Below are 17843 nucleotides of genomic sequence, written 5' to 3'. Positions count from 1 at the left end.
TACTTAAAATGGTCAATGTGTTTGATGGCAATTTCTGTAGAGCTTTGGTCCTTCAATATAGTGTCTGTTCTAGTCAGGTGAAGGAAATTATTAGAAAAAAACTGTTTTTTATTCAGGGGCAATGAACAATTACATCAGGTAGTAGGTGAACACCCCCATTTTGTGTTTAAAGTACCACAAAATATGAAAAAATATTTTTGAATGGGTTAGAAAAGATGTCAAAAGGTCTACAGGTGGGACTACTAAATGTGGCTTATGTCACCAGTGTGCTTATATTTACTTTGGAGATGAGATGACACTGGGTAACATGTTAATACCAAACTTTACTTCTTTGAAAATAAGAATTTACACACACTATTAAGATATAAAGAAAGGCAATTCTAAGAATGCCGTTTATAGACTTTCTTGTGTATGCCCCAGTTTTCAGAAGTTCCAGTTTTGCATTTTGGAGACTGCCCCATAACTCGAGAGGTCGTACTTGGGAGTCCACCTTAGCATACCGAGAGTTTGTCAAAATACCCAGGGTTAAATGATAAAGGTAGCATTGCCTCTGTCTTGAAGTTGCATTCATCAAAATTTTTATTTTACTGAATGAATCTTTTAGGTAATTACTTTATATTTTAACATTAAGCTGTATTATTTATTATCATTTTTTTTCATAAACTTATTTTTCACATTAACTTTGGCTTAAACTATTTAGATTTGAGTAAATTTTTCATGTATCTTATATGAATTTTAAAACAACTTCATACCAGTGACTTTTTATTTGGTTTTGGTAGATCATTAGGTTACTTGTTATTTATCACTACAGTTGAATGTATCTAATCATGTGATTCAACCCAGTCTACTGATTAACTATTGAAATGCATTAGGTTTGCTTGCTCTAATCAGTTCTGATGAAGTCTATTCTGGGGTGAAAGTGCCCAACAATTTGGTGCTAAACCAGTTTTTTACATGTATATCTACTTTCTGGAGTGATTTTATTACTTGCTTTTAATCAACACTGCTCTGTTTTTATTTTTGGCCAGAGTACTAGTATTCTGGATTAGTTTATCTCCTGGATGTTTGTAGTGCACATTGACTTTGGTTAATAATATAACAGGCCCTAATATATATATATATATATATATATATATATATATATATATATATGTGTGTGTGTGTGTGTGTGTGTGTGTCATTAAAAATGTCAGAACAACCTCTTTAAATTTAAGTCACCTGTATGTGACAATTTATACCACAGCAATTGCTTAAAAATTAAACAAGTACAGATGGGACTTTGGTTGTATAAGTTTCCAAGTGATGTCATAATGGAAGAACCCCTATACAGTGAACTTGTGTCAGTTTCAACTATTTATTTATTTATTGTACATTTGTTTACTGGGAATGTCCAACTAGGCCATTGGTCTATTTTCAGCGGAGCCCAGGGAGAAAATCTCCAGAGCACAAAATTTCAGAAATTATTTTTTACATAAAATGACATCATACAAAATTATACGTAACATTCACATCAGATTACAAAAATTATAAACAAAGATAATGAAAAGATATCTCTGAATATGAGCTGAATATTTACAATGCAATGCATATTTGGTAGAAAATAATTTTGAAAGCTTGTTAGGGTAGATAAGTCAAGGTGCAATTAAATATGAATCACTTGAGATATAGAGAAAGAGGGATATGAAAGATTTTAGTAAAGCAAGGAAGTATAGTTATATCAATTTAAAGGTGGATTAATTAGCAAATAGAGAGGCACAGATTGTAGGTATTTAGGCTGGGATATATTTATATAAATTGGGAACTAATTAGAATATTGTAAAAACACAATTTGAAGCATATTACAAATTGACAGAAAGACATTTATAACCTCAATTGAACCATTCACAGACATTACAATTTCTCAGAATTAGAAGTGATACTTCATTCATGCACATGAGAGTGGAAAGGTATGAATCAACTTTAATGCTTAAACAGAATAATAAATAAATAAATAAATAAGCAAATAAATAAATAACAAGGATAAAACAGCATATGGCAAAGAAGTCATTTACTCTTTTCTGGGCAAATCAAATCATTTGACCAGATCAACATCTGGTTCTATACCACATAACATTACAAATTATTTTTTTTAATCAATTAGCGAGTGCAAGGAGATTACAACATCTTGCAGCCAGAGCTATATAGATGATCACCTCCAGCGTTATTCCCTTAGGTCAAGAAATGGAAACTTCTACATAGAGAACTACAGCCAGTTCTCAGACATGTCAAATTGGTTGTAGAACCAATCCTAAAAAGGGTTGAGGAAAAGAGAGAGACACTAGGAGTTGACTTGAAGATGCCAGTATATAGTTTCAGCAACAGGAGTCTTGACAATAAGCAATAGCATATACTTAGTAATGGTTTCAAATTTATTGCCTCTTACCAGGCAAATATGCCAGATATTTTATTTATGTTGAAGGTATTTGCTTGAAAACTAATTTAAAATATATTTTAAAAAATAATACCATTTTTAACACTCTAACAAATACTTGTTTGTTCAAATGCAGAAACTTCTCTTTAGCCCTCAGCTTCACTCTTCTTACTTTTATAGAGGCTTCTTACACTGATATAAGGCTACTTTTAAACAACAAACCTGGTAATAGCTATTATATCATATTAGAAGAGAAGAAAGCTTTGAATGAATTACGTTCAATGGATGATCTCCATATAATGAAGGTTGACAAAGGTTATGCCATTATGATGATAATCTTAGAGATGTATATTAGAAAGACGGGACTTTTTGTTGACAAGTACAACTAAGTATCAACCAATGACTGCATTTCATCAACTATAGATTTAAACCAATAGATGACACATTACAGGACTATTTAGAATGGAAACTATATAATTATTTTTAAGTAACTGGTCCAATAATCAAGGGTTTATTTGATATCCCAAAGTCTCACAAAGATACAATTGACCCCCCTTTCCACCACAGGATCCAAACACAATGTATTCTGTGTTATTTGGAGCCTGTTTCAAAACTGTTTTACTATGTTCTGATGGTTTTATCAAAGACTAAATTTGTTGATGATGAAAATATTTTGATTACTGTTGACATACCATGTCTTTGTATGCTTTTGCCCCACATAATACATGAGTGGAATATATAGGGTATTACTTAAACCACATACTAATTTTAATGGCTCTAAAACTAATACATTGTACATTTTAACTGAGATATTACCAATCTCGGTTGCAGAAAGATTACTAAATAATATACATTTTTAATAAGCTATATTATCAAATGTCTTAAGGTTTACATGCAACAGCATAACTACCACAGATAGCACAACAGATATTGATACAAAGATTGACACACTTATTTCTATTTCCAAAAGGAGGGAACTCCTAAGGTTTATGATTCTACAAACAAATTTTTAAAAACAGTTTTGCAGTTCTCAGGTCAGTTGGTAGAACAGCATTATGAACATAATATATAATAACTGGAAAATAATTTATGGAAATTCAGATTTGTATAAAAGAGATACGAGATAACCATTTTTCACCAAAAAATATATATATAAAAATCTCAAGCAGATTTTGGGTAAGTCAGAGACAATTTTTGAGCCACCACCATTAATTTCAAGTAAACCAACAGATATGTACCCATGCAGAAGTTGCAAAGAATGTAGCTACACTGAGACTGCACCTATTTTAAATCTTTAAACATGAAAACAGGACTTTTGGGCCAATGAAACACTATATATGCAGCAGTACTTAGGTTCATAGGTTCATAGGTTCATACTAGGCTATCTGCCCTAGGGCATTTATAAGCCTAGCCAGATTATGTTTGGCTTTCGCCACCCATTTTAAATTTATTTTGCTATGCCCTTTTTCGAGGTTAGTATACTGTGCCTCTGTCTAACAGTGACACAGAAGTGATACCCGGGGTATAGGTTCATAGGTTCATACTAGGCTATCTGCCCTAGATACTTGTGGTCAACATTATAAAATGTATAACCTTTGAGAACTTTTACACTGGTAAAGCAACAAGGAAACTCTCACAGATAATATGTGAACATATTTATCATTTAAAATGAAATTACACTGATAATGTCCTTTTAAATGTTAGTACTAATTGTATGACTTTTTAAAAGTTCATATTTTATGGAGTTGGTCTTATTGATTTCAGTTTATAGGAGGTGATTATACCAATTACGGACTAGATAATTCTGATGGCAATTATTTTTTGGATCAGATATATAAAGAGGATTGAATCAGTTTATTAATATAAAGTTTTACCTGAAGTTTTTGGCTGAACAATAGATGTTTCATTGAAATATTTTATATAAAAAGTTTTATCATAATTCTATAAATAATTTGCATAAATTTTGTACATATATATTTGATGTAGTTGTTTTATAGAACATGTCAAAATAACATTCATTCTTACATTAGGGATTTTTATTTTGGCAGATTTTTTTTTAAATCACGTGACTAACAAACATGGTGTAGCTTGGCATCACGTGACTGGTCTTTTGTTACTTAAGTGATTATTGAATGCATAGTATTAATTATGCTGAAGTTGTTTTTAAGTTTGGGTGAGCTTTTATGTCTTGGTGCTACACACACTTGTTTTGCCTCTATTGGGAAAGATGATAATCCTTGAACAGCAGGAATAAACAGCCTTTGTACCTGTTGAGATGATGACTCACCTTCAGTTGGTATCTGTCCAGATGAGTAGCCAGATTGCCTCTATTAGAAAACCAATTGCCTTAAGATCTGCTACTGTCAGGAAGTTTGCCACTGTTACAGTTTCAACACCACATACTCTTGGCATCTTCCCTGTTTTTTAACAATGCCTCCTTACTGCTGTTGCATGTGAAACTTAACTGTTATGTAGTCTGACTGATGTCTATCTATTGTTATAAAGTCTTACTCTACTAAGCTTTCTTCCATGCAATACTGTTTTTAACTCATTTCTCTTTAGTGGCTGTAGCTGATTATCCATCTTATATATATATATATATATATATATATATATATACTATACATACATTACTCACACAGGCTATGCATGTCAAAATGCCCCACATTCTATGTATTCTCCGCCTTCTTACTCTCTTACTATAACCGTACCCTCCTGTGAGTCAGATACCTAGCAGATGTACCTCACACTTCCAATTTAATCTTCATTATTAGAATTAGGCTACTGACATATAAGTTACTTGCCAAAACCCTTATAAAAATCCTACAGTGCATTTATTTATATTTGTTTACTAGGGTAGTGCACTGATCACAATGAACCTTTTGCAGGCACAGACTGTATGAATAGAATAATATAAAGAAATGAACCAAAATATTTACAGATATAAGTATATGCTAAAACATATATATATATATATATATATATATATATATATATATATATATATATGGTTCCCTATCAGAAGCCTGAAACACTATAAGCTTGAAAATCAAAATCCTGAAACCAAAAGCCTGAAAATTCAAAATCCCGAAAACCCAAAATCCTGAAACTCAAAATCCTGAAAACACAAAATGGACAAACTGATGTCATTGTGGCTTTGCTATTGTTAGCCCTGTGGTGTTAGGTCATGCGTTGGGTTCAGGTAAGTGTGCGGCTGGTTTTATGTTAGGGTTAGGGGCGGTTTAAGTGTGTTAGGGTTAGGGCGCAGGTTAGGCATGTATGCAATAGTGACAAATATTGGGGTTAGGGGCAGTTTAAGTGAGTTAGGGTTAGGGCGCGGGTCAGGTGAGTGTGCGATAGTGACAGACCTTAGGGTTAGGGTCAGGGTCAGTTGGTAGATATTAGTGTCTTTATAGTGACATATTAGCATTATTTGTGTTTTCAGGATTTTGAGTTTCAGGATTTTGGGTTTTCGGGATTTTGAATTTTCAGGCTTTTGGTTTCAGGATTTTGATTTTCAAGCTTATAGTGTTTCAGGCTTCTGATAGGGAACCATATATATATATATATATATATATATATATATATATATATATATATATATATACATATAGCTACTTCATATGGTCGACATTTCAGAATTTCAACATTCATATGGCCAAGATCATATGATCAACCTTCGAAATGTCGACCATAGAAGTAAAAATAAAAAACACAAAAAAAACTTACCTTCATGCTGCTAGCAGGGAGCCTACTCCCTCCTGCACCCCACGTGGGGGTACTCCGCCCACCACACCCCTCAGAACTTAAATATACCGACTCCGAGATTGCATTACAGTGTGGAAGATGGAAATATTTCGGGTCAGGTGAGTGTGCGATAGTGACAGACCTTAGGGTTAGGGTCAGGGTCAGTTGGTAGATATTAGTGTCTTTATAGTGACATATTAGCATTATTTGTGTTTTCAGGATTTTGAGTTTCAGGATTTTGGGTTTTCAGGATTTTGAATTTTCAGGCTTTTGGTTTCAGGCTTCTGATAGGGAACCATATATATATATATATATATATATATATATATATATATATAGATATATATAGCTACTTCATATGGTCGACATTTCAGAATTTCAACATTCATATGGCCAAGATCATATGATCAACCTTCGAAATGTCGACCATAGAAGTAAAAATAAAAAACACAAAAAAAAACTTACCTTCATGCTGCTAGCAGGGAGCCTACTCCCTCCTGCACCCCACGTGGGGGTACTCCGCCCACCACACCCCTCAGAACTTAAATATACTGACTCCGAGATTGCATTACAGTGTGGAAGATGGAAATATTTCCACTCCATACTGTTCGGAGATGCCGGTTCCACATGGTCGACATTTCAAATGTCAATCATATGGTCTCGGCCATATGAATGTCGACATACTAAACTGTCGACCATGTGAAGGGAACCTATATATATATATATATATATATATATATATATATATATATATATATATTACAGATGCAAGAATATGCTATAACATTTAGTTCAAGCAGAAGTTCACAATGTCAAAACATGGAATTCTATTTAGCAGAGCTTTATGGATATGATGTAGCATAAAGACTGATATGGCCTATGCTACAGAGGTAACAGCATATCATTACATAGAGAGGTATGAAGATGCTAGACGAGGCAAGTGAGAATAGTGGTAAGAAAGGATACCATGGAGAGAAGACAGAGAATGTGCGAGAGGCATGCAGAGGTAAGAAGAAAAGAAAGGAGAAGTGTGAGCATACCTCTCAACTGTCCAGATTTGTGCCTCATATTTTTGGTCTTTTCCTCATAAAATGTATGATTTTCTGGCAAATTACTGGGATGATCTGAGAACTTGAAGTCACTAAATAATGATTTACATTTGCGTTTCAGACTTCATATTGATCAGAAAAAAATGCATGCTAAGTGAAATGCTATTATTTTAGCAACTGAATTTATAAAAGCTGTATTTAAAATCTGTCTCTATGTCTTGGCCTTTGCCCTCCCCATTTTGCCCAGATTTTTTGCACTAAAAGGTTGAGAGGTATGAGTGTGAGACAGAGAGAGATTAAAAAAGAAGGGGGGAGTAGGATGGATAGTCATTATCATCATCCTCTTATGTGCAGAATATATGGAAATTCAGATCTTCTAAATATTAATACCTACTCAAAATATGTATCTGTTGGTTATGTGAATGCTTGCAGTCTAAACAACAAATGGGCAGGGTTTGCAGCTTGGGATGTTCTACAGTCTGAAATGCTTTCTTGATATCAGTTTTCAGAGCAAGTCTGCATGCTTTCTGGACAACAGAACTGGATTTAGACAAGGTGGAAGTGTTGTATGTTTAACTGACAAATCAGCTAACATAAATTGTAGACTAATAGCTCAGAGCAATGCCTAATCAGATGAAAAAAACTAAATTAATTATTGCAGAAGTTCTGCTTGGCAACCACACCAGCTGCTACCCATGCTAACCTCCGTGCCAACTATTGATCACTATTGCATAATATTGCTAAAATATTTCAGACGTTACTCTGTGTTAATATTCTGACTAATGAAATCGGTGACCATATCCCCCTTATTACCTCATTTTCATTGAAATTTCTCAAACTATTGCCCATATTTCTGCAAAATAGATTCATCCCTCGGAAATAATCTTTGAGACAAACTTCAAATTATTAAGTGGGTCTATCTCTTTTGCAGCAGCAACTCATCAATATCTCTGTCTTCTTTTTATAATTTAATTCCAATACAGGAGTGACTCAGTCCTCAAAAAAGAATTAGAGTGCAAAGAAATCCTAACCTCTCCCCTACACCTTAACAGTGAGCGAAAAATACTAAGAAACAGGAGAAAGATCTGGAAGGCCTACAATGATGACTATAGTAATATAGTTAAAACACAGATACTATTCGACTGAAAACATTAGGTCAATTTAGCACCTCAGCTGTTAAAACTCATTTTATTACAACTTTCCATATACCCATTTTAATCGGCCTAAAACTGTCACCTCCTTCCTCTCAGGATGGGTGAGTAGGCATTGATTGCTTCACTGTCACTCTCCTGATCCTGCTTCTTAAGTAACTGGACCTTTGTTTAAGCTGAAGCCATCTTGGTCATAATCAGGGAATGAACTCTCTAAATGCCATAAAGCAATGCTGTATCTGTATCATTCTCAGTACAAAGTGGCATACCCTAGAGGTGAAGTTAACTTATTTTACATACCCATATTTTTTAAATATTATTTTTGGCTCTGTGCCTGCCAACTGTTAAGCTTTTCCTTGATCAGGCATTACACAATCAATGGTGGGTATCATCCAAACAGCCATAAGGGTACTTTGTGCTTTCAATGACATCCCAGCAATGAGAACATTTTTTAAATTTATGCATAACTCCATCCCTGGTGGTGACATGCACACTTGCCTCACTGCAAGGGCTAGCTAGCTGTCTTTGTTCCTACAGGGCAACTATTACCAGTTTAGGCAGCTATGGTCACATCTTTCTGGCAGTAATTCTCCCTTCATGATGGACCTCTGCTATTCACCTATGGTCTTCTTGTTAGAGCAGTGGCATTTGTCAGGCAGGAACATCCCCCACCCTGAGGGGACATGCTCCATCCTATATGCCTGTGCCATCATGTGACCAAGCTGCTAGTAGAACTCAGATCACATGATCTGTAGTCAGGGCTTTATCCCTCTTTGCAGACATAATATCCATCATTTACCAGACAACAATATAATCTAATACAGACTGCTAAAAGGTAGTTCAGCAGGCTGCACCAATGGTAGCATATACTTCTTTTCTAAGATCAGAGACAGCCATAAAGAATAGGTGAATTTGTTCTGTGTTAATGTATAAAGCTTCTTATCCATCAAGTGGTGAAAGAAGCCAAATCTGACGGAGTACCCAAAAAACTAAACATTTGCAGTGCAACACCACACAGAGTAGTGAAGTAGCGTAGATTATTTCATCGTTTAATCTTCATGAGCAAACTGACTTCAGTGGTACAGCTTTTGTAATACTGGAAAGGTAGAGTAAGTACTATATGATGCTTGTATAACCATGTATGAGTATATTAGTATCTGCTCTGTAGATCTCTATCATAGTCAGCTTTAATAAAATTAATAAACTATAATAGATTACAAGACTGTCTTCTTGTTTTAGGTCTATTGTTTTGATTTTTACTTGTTTATCTTTTAAGTTAAATGCTAAATAAGATTTTTTTTTTAATTCAGAGTTATTGGTTTACAGCTGTTTATAACAGCTGATATGCAATTCAGACTCTGATTTCTTTTTATAGTTGACTAGGGAAAAATAAGAAAATGTTAACTGTAAAAAAATCATTCAGACAATGAGTAGGAGCCTTGCCAAGTGATACAGGAGAACCTTATACTAGTGAAATATTTATTTGGGTTCAGATTAATAAAGCCAGGGAGAAAGTGACAGAGGTGATAAGAAAGGAGGATATGTGGATTTATGATGTCTTACAAGTACTGATGACTAATGACCTGTCAAGGAAAACATTGAAGTAGTAGCAATCAGCACAGGGAAGTATAAGACAGATATTATGATAGGTAACAAGGGGTAACATCCCCAGAAATGCGACCCGTGCCAGCAGTCAGAATAATGGTGAAGGAAAAGATTTCAGAATATAATGATAGGCTTTGGCAGTGGATAAATAGAAAAGCCTGAGACTGATAGTTAAATAGAGGAGGCCTTCCTGAGAGAGTGAACTCTGTGAAAGGGACATGCTCCATCTTATTCCAGAAGGGATGATTGTGCTCATATCTAGACTGAAAATGTATGTCTCACTGATCATACTTCTAAGCTAAAATGGAGGGGGTTTGGAGTGTCACAGATATAGAAGGTACAAGGGCACTTGGCTGGGGGCAAAATGGATGCAGAACATATCAGATAAATAGTGTCAGTGCTAAGCATGGCTGGTATCATTACTTTGCAATGCAAGGAATCTTTGAAAGATGACAGAGAAAATGCATGCAGCAATGTAGGAAGGTCAATTGGACATTGTTGTTAATACAGAAACCTTTTCCAGTAACACAAGGGGTGGGGTAACAGAACTGCAAAGGTATGATTTATTTAGGCATGGGAGATGCAGGAAGGATGGTGGGGAGTAATGATGTACATAAAGGGAGCTATCAAAGGTGACGTAAGTGAAGAGGAGTACCTCAACTTAAAAAGAGGATAAAGAAGCACTGTGGACAGAACCCTGGGTAAGGACATTACTGGGGAAGTAACGAAAGTGCTTTTATTTTGATGCAGCATAGTATTCAGACTTATTATGGGAGTTGAATGAGGGACAGTGAACAGAATAAAGATGTGTGGTAGGAAGAAGAAAGTTGTACAACACGTAGAATTTGAACCTGGCATTAACATATGAGTGACCTCATGTTGTAGAATAGAAAAGTCTTGGACCATGAAACAGTTCATTTAACTGCCACAGGAAGTCACTGTCCAGAAAGTATAAAATTATTGCTGTGGTCATTGCTTCTGCAGCACAGAAGGATAAACACTTGAATGCAACTGATGGTCTCGATTTGAGTAGCAGTCTGGGTAGTAAATGAGCCAGTGAGGGGAGGGTGTGCTGCTGACACCGGTTTGCCCGTTCTGCTGGGAGAGAGGTGGTCTAAGAAATTGTACTGTTGACATCTATAGGAATATCAGCATGCAGCATGTAACTGATGGCCCAGCAACATGCACCTGGTTCTTTAAGACCACATACATCAGTGATAGCCCACTGAGTGTAAGTGTGCCACCTTGCTCATGCAAGTACATGGTCAGCAGGCCCTGGTTCGACATGCACTTGCATATCAGCTGACAGTGGAAAAAATTAAGGACTTTAGCAAACATTCTGGACATGCTAGGGATAACAGCACCTCCAATTACTTAACTTCAATTCCCATTCCTGCTATAAGTATGGATTACAGTAGAAGAATTGCCTAAAAGGAGGAGCCACACTATGAGCTGATATGGGGGGGGGGGGCGACAACCTGGCTAACTGTAGGAATAAATCAGTCAACTGGGCAGTCAAGAAAAAGCTTAGCGGTCAGGAAGGCACAAGGAGATAAAAAAGAGAGAGTCCTGAATGTGGCCTTAAACAAGATGGAGGGATCATAGATGTCCCAGTGAAGGACACATAAGCCAATAGTGATTACTCAAAGGTAACTTAGACTTGAGGTAGATGGTAGGAAACCAAAGACAAAGATAATGGTTTGAGAGTTAAGATCGATGGATTATACCGAGTTTAAAAAGAGATGTCAAAGCTCTTTTTGTCAGTATGTGGTAAAGGAAGAGCATGAATAATCTAGGGGAATGGATCAGTGATGGAGTGGTCATGGTGGTGGACAGGGGTTTTAGGAAGGGGTTAAACAGAAAATAGAGAAGTTCAGTGTACATACAAAAAAACACAACTGTTATCTTCCAATAGCTTGCTCAGCCAATGAAACCACATTAAAAAAAAAAAACATGAGCAAAGTACAAGAAAATACTACACGATATTCCAACATTTTTGTATCAAAACAATGTGGTTATTCTGAAGAACTCCACATTATTCTTGATGAACATGCTCAACCTGATTTTATTTTTATATTAATGTTTTTTTTTGATTCACAATTTTTTTTGAAGTTCATGTGGGGTTTTCCTGTGAGAGTACTTCACTGTCTTTTTTTGTAGTGCACATGCATAGGAATGTGAAAGTAGCCACTCTGACAAAAGAGGTCGTATATGAAAGGTGAAATAAAGGTGGGAGGTGGAAATGCCACAGTATAAGGTGGCAAGTGGAATATTAACATGATTAATCAAGGCACTAAAGGCAGAAGTTGTAATAGATTTGGCAAAAGATGTCAAGATGCATAACAAAGGATTCTTAGGTAGAAGGAAGAGGGGTGTAGAGATAGGCTTGACCATGTTGAGTAAGGATGGGACAGGCTCTCAAAAGAGAAAGGAAAATATAGAAACATTGAATAAGTACTTCACTTTCATCTTCTTGTAAAAAAGGGAGGGAAGGGGAGATGCAGGGATAGAGGCAGACCACAGTGGAGATAACAGGGTGTGGATACTGTTGAGAATGAAGAAGTGGAGGGAGAGAAGTGGCTACACTAAGAAATGTCAAGCTCTGGTATCAGATGGGTTACCTCTTCAGGTTAAAGTCCAAATAACAAAGACTATTTATTCTTTCATTATTTATTTTTTTTTTTTGGTTTTACAAAAATGTGTGTTGGTTGACGGAATTGAACTGTGGATATTGATAAACGCTTATGGTTTTTGTGCTCCTGGCAAGCTGTTCCTTGTTATTTAGATTTTAAAGCTATTTATACATGGCAGTTGTTTCATTTTCTCTTTGGGTTATGTGAAATCTGGCCAGAGTTGTGGTTCATGGAATTATGGAAATCTTCATTAGATTGCTGACTATTGTAGACATACCAGAGGAGTGGAAGATGGCAAGAGTGATCACTTTCTACGATGGGCAAGCAGGAAAATCTGAGGAATAGTGGCATGGGAATTTATGTAGAGAATCCAAATGAAAGCTGTTTGCTACTTAAATAACATCAGTTTATCAGGACAGCAACCAACATGGGTTACTAACCGGAAGGGACGTCAGTTAAACCCGATCCTGCTTCCTGACTAAACTAAAGGAGAGTTTGACAGAAAATAGCATTAGCTATGGCATACCTGGATTCTTAATTTCAGGACTGAGTTTATTTAAGTGCATAAATCCTTAGCATTTTATGGAAATAAGATTCATATATAACATTAAACAGCCAAAAAACGTCAATGTAATAACAAAATTATGAGTTACTCGTAGATATCGCTTGCTGAACTGAAAACAACTAATAAACTGTAAACTAAAAAGATTTTTCATATTTAAAAACTCCCAACACTCATTCCATAGTTCATGTAACAAAATGAAGTAGAATTCAGCTGGCACAATTCATGTTGTAACATCACTGAGAGTTTAAATGCCAATTGTCCCAGTACACAGCATTCATAACACCTCACTACCTTTGGTTTCTCAAGTTCTACCAGTGCTAAGAAGATAATTCCAAATTAGTCTCCAATCCACAAAAATCAATCCAGATGAAGAATTTACTAGAACACAAATCATAGCATCACAGGAGAGAAAAAAATGGCAAAATGAAACTAAGCCAATAGTCTGAAAAAACTACTGAAGCCTAAGAAGTAACATGTTACAGAAAGCCCAGGTATGGTGTGAATACATATAGCCATTAAACAACCATGTATCCATACTCCTTAAGTGCTGTGCTGTTGTTCTATAAAAAAGTGACCTTTAAGGGGTGAAGTATTATATTTATGACAATCCTAGTATAATCTTCCGTAGATAAAAATAATCTAACACATTGCTGGAAACACCTATATATATATATATATATATATATATATATATATATATATATTTGACATTGACATTTACTTTATTTCTGCTGGAGACATGAGGACTGCGAATAAAGTTGTGCAAAGTAAAATACAAGTAAAATGTCAATTGCAATAGCGAACTCGGGTGAGAAGTTTTCACTGATCGAACAAAAGCAGGAAAGTGATAACAGATGCCAGGCAGGACTCCTGTGACAAGTTCACAAAATAAGAAAATAAAATCCATACAAACCCCAGTATATAATTCGGTACTTAGTTCAGCCAGTAGTAAGATCAAGAGTTGAGTACTAAATGAAACCTATGCTGCATTTACTGGCAGTCATGACTACCATCTTGAACTCTGAAATGCATTTCAAAGTTTATGACTTTGTTCCACAGTGACAGCTATTAAAAGAAATGTAGGGAATGGAGGTAGGACTGAGAAGGAAGTAGTCATCTACTGCATGGCTGAAGGTAAGATACAGAAAGTTGTGGAAGGAGTTCTGGGGTCAGGAGGACAGCAAATGGCCTGCTGCATACCACAAGGATCACACCTGTGTCCAGTACTATTAAAAAAATAAAAATGATTTATTTGAGGCATATCTGGTAGACGAGAGAAGAGATCGATCTTTTTACTAATGACACAAAGAAAAATAAAGAACAGAAGGATGGAGAAACAGTCTAAGGAAGGGTTTACAAAAGTTAATCTAATGGGAAGAAATGGGTATTTACAGTTCAATGAAAATGAATGCAAAGTGCTGCACTTGAGACATAACAACCCTGGTGTAAAATATTAGGTGGGATTAGTGGGACAGATGTTAAAAGTACAAGAAAATGACTTGGAGGGGGAATTTATCACACTTGGAACTAACACTTAATCTGACATCAGAAACCAAGAAGTAATGCTTCTACTTTATTTGGCTTAGGTCTGACAATAGCTTATGTATTCTGAACACTTCTAGAGTCTATACAAGGGCAGGATATCCATCTGCTGGAAAGAATCCATACATAAACCACTAGAAAAATGCATAGGTTGGATGGGAATGGATGTGACCAGAGATTTTAAAGCTGGAACTCTTCTCATTAAAGACCAGAAGACTTGAAGTGTCAGACTATAAGCCTAAAAAGTCATGTAAGTGAGATGTGCAGGTGCCTTTCTGAACTTGAGGGACAGGAAGGGAGGAAGGATTAAAGGTAGTAGACTGTAAGGACTGACTAACTACTCTGCAGATCTGTTAAAGTAGTCTTCCACAGAGAGGGCTATGGAGCCATAGAAGAAATTATGTGAAATGGAGGTGGTGAGAAAATCCACAAAGGTATTCAAAAAGACAAGGAACAGGTAGAGGAAAAAGTGGAAAATTATAAGGAATTTCATGCCTCATCTTTTTTTGCTTTGACAAGAAATGTCTTTCAGAATTGCTTGAATCACACAGATGGTGCACAATAACTTTTTGAATGTCAGTCTGTAGTAAGAACAAAGGAGGCAACTTTCTGATTATTGCAACTATATGCAAAAAGAATAGAAAAAGCTTCACAAAATCATTGAATAATATGTTTACTTTACTCAGCTAAAGAAAACTGTTAGATATAAAACTGTCATAGCACCTTTTAATGTCTTTCTATATTTCTTACAGCCCTACTTTACCAAAATAGTTCCAATTGACAAAAGGTAATTAGAGTAGAGAGTTGATTATCCAAACTAATTGGGACATAGGGTAGTTTGGATAATCATACTGTTCTGATAATCAAACATATAACTGACCCAGATAAAAAACTTCTAAAATCTTATTTTTCTGTATGCAGAGAATTCACTTTTCAACCATTCACCAATTCCAGTGAACAGTAAAGAATATTTTTACACACGAGTGGGCTACAAGCTCAAAAAACATGTACAAGCAAGTAACTTTTACATATACAGACTTTATCATTTTTTCCTACCCAAAAACATTGGAAGGCTGCTTTCAGATAATTGATGTTTCATATAATCGACATCTCTACTGTATCAAAGCTCTGTGCATGAGATATTTAGCCAATCAGTATTCAGCTTATACCTTAAAAAAACAAGAACATGTCAAGCAAGTGAATAGTGTAAAGGATGCACAGGCTATGGCCTAGACTGTTTCTCCTGCAGCTACCAACTGAAAGGAAGTCGATCTGACCTTTGTCCTTCGTAAGCGTACCCAAAACACAAAAACCAGTAAGTGAAATACGGAAATGACTTCTTCTGGTTATCGCTGCCAAACTGTTAAAAAGTTCAAATTCAAACTGCTGCAAGTACAGTTGACCCACCACAAGGATACAAAACACGAAGTCCAATTTCATCCAAAACGAAGAAATTTATTGCCAAAATCCACAACACAAGCGCTTTCGCCTGGTCTTACCAGGCTTTATCAAGTGTAAAACATACTGAATACCTACACTCCATATAAAGTGCTTGAAAAAAGCCCATAGGTTGATTAGTTAATTGACATTCCATAATTCAATTAACCTTGCATTTAAATGCATTAAAATATGTTTAAATAAATTCAAATAAAAATCAGTACAATTCATAAAAAATTGGTTTTAAAAATGCATAAGTGCATTTAAAATGAGAGGTTGAAAGCCCACAGTTAAATCATATTGATAAAATGCAAAAGGGTTAAACGCTAAAACATATGTTTAAAAGTATACACAGCATTGTGATAGAAACAATGTTAGAGAAATGTCAGATGCAGGCGTGGCAGAAGTTCACCTTCATTGTACTGTTTATAATGCAAATGAACTCAATACTAAATTCAATTGTTATGTAGCATTGTCCCAGCTACTTGAAGATGAAAATGTTAAATTACAAAAGTGAAACTGACCTTTGTCCTTCCCCTTTTTCTTTCCAGCATCTTTTTCTAAATATTTATGTAGGGCACAAAACTTAATAGAATATGGTAGTCAGCTTCTGATGATTTTCTTCATGACAATACCACAAGGGGGAAGAGAGGCATTGGGAAATGCAGAATGATAAATGTCCTTAAAGGGCAGACTACATAAGCTAATTGCCTTCTTTAGCCTTCAAGAAAATAGAATGTAATCTATAGGCTATATCCAGAAATATTTTTCATATGGTAGCAAATAATGTTGAACAGCAAACTTAAAAAATACATAGACTGATGTTCATTTCTCAATGGTACATGACCAGTCAGCTCTGATTATGTCCAGATTACATGGATTTTATCAGTGGGCTCAGACACTGGAGGGAATAGTCATGGTTGAAAGGGATATGCAGTTAATGTTGGCTTGTCTAGCTTCAGTAGGGGGAATCAGTCTAAGCCCTACTGCTCAAATACTTCTTTGCTGTTAGCCGTGTGAGGGATCTTAAGTTACATAGATAAGGCAAGTGAGGTTTGCCATCGTGTAAGTGTAATGCAGATGGGAGTGTTAGTGATCAGGCATGATGTAAGTGCACTGTAGATGGGGTGATAGTGAACAGGCATTCTCATCCTCTTTGTTAGTGTCTGATATTTCAGGATGCAGTATACCTGTCATGTGAAAGAGGACAGCAGTTAAACAGGATGCAGTATCCCTGTCACCTGACAGACGATGGAAGTTAGATGAGATGCAGCATACCTGTCACCTGACAGACGACAGCAGTTAGATGGGATGCAGTATACCTGTCACCTGACAGATGACAGCAGTTAGATGGGATGCAGTATACCTGTCACCTGACAGACGGCAGTTAGATGGGGCGCAGTATACCTGTCACCTGACAAAGGACAGCAGTTAGGATGCAGTACACCTGTCACCTGACAGAGCACAGCAGTTTAACAGGATACAGTATACCTGTCACTTGACAGAGGATGGCAGTTAGATGGGGTGCAGTATACCTGTCACTTGACAAAGGACAGAAGTTAGATGACATACAGTGTACCTATCACCTGACAAAGGACGCCAGTTAGGATACAGTATACCTGTCACCTGACAGAGGATGGCAGTTAGACATATTATAGTATACTTGTCACCTGGCAGAGGATGGCAGTTAACATATTATAGTAT

General features: G+C 35.8%; 1 protein-coding gene across 4 annotated transcripts in view; it reads right to left on the bottom strand.

Moving 5' to 3' along the window:
* LOC122813738 overlaps positions 1-17843 on the bottom strand; it is a 244931-nt gene that overhangs the window by 207971 nt on the left and 19117 nt on the right. The gene's annotated exons all lie outside the window — the stretch shown is intronic.

The sequence above is a fragment of the Protopterus annectens genome, chromosome 10.part0 (assembly GCF_019279795.1).
Source record: "Protopterus annectens isolate FY-2018-M chromosome 10.part0, PAN1.0, whole genome shotgun sequence".
In the NCBI taxonomy this organism is placed as follows: Eukaryota; Metazoa; Chordata; order Ceratodontiformes; family Protopteridae; genus Protopterus; species Protopterus annectens.
This window is presented reverse-complemented; position numbering and strand designations above follow the sequence as displayed.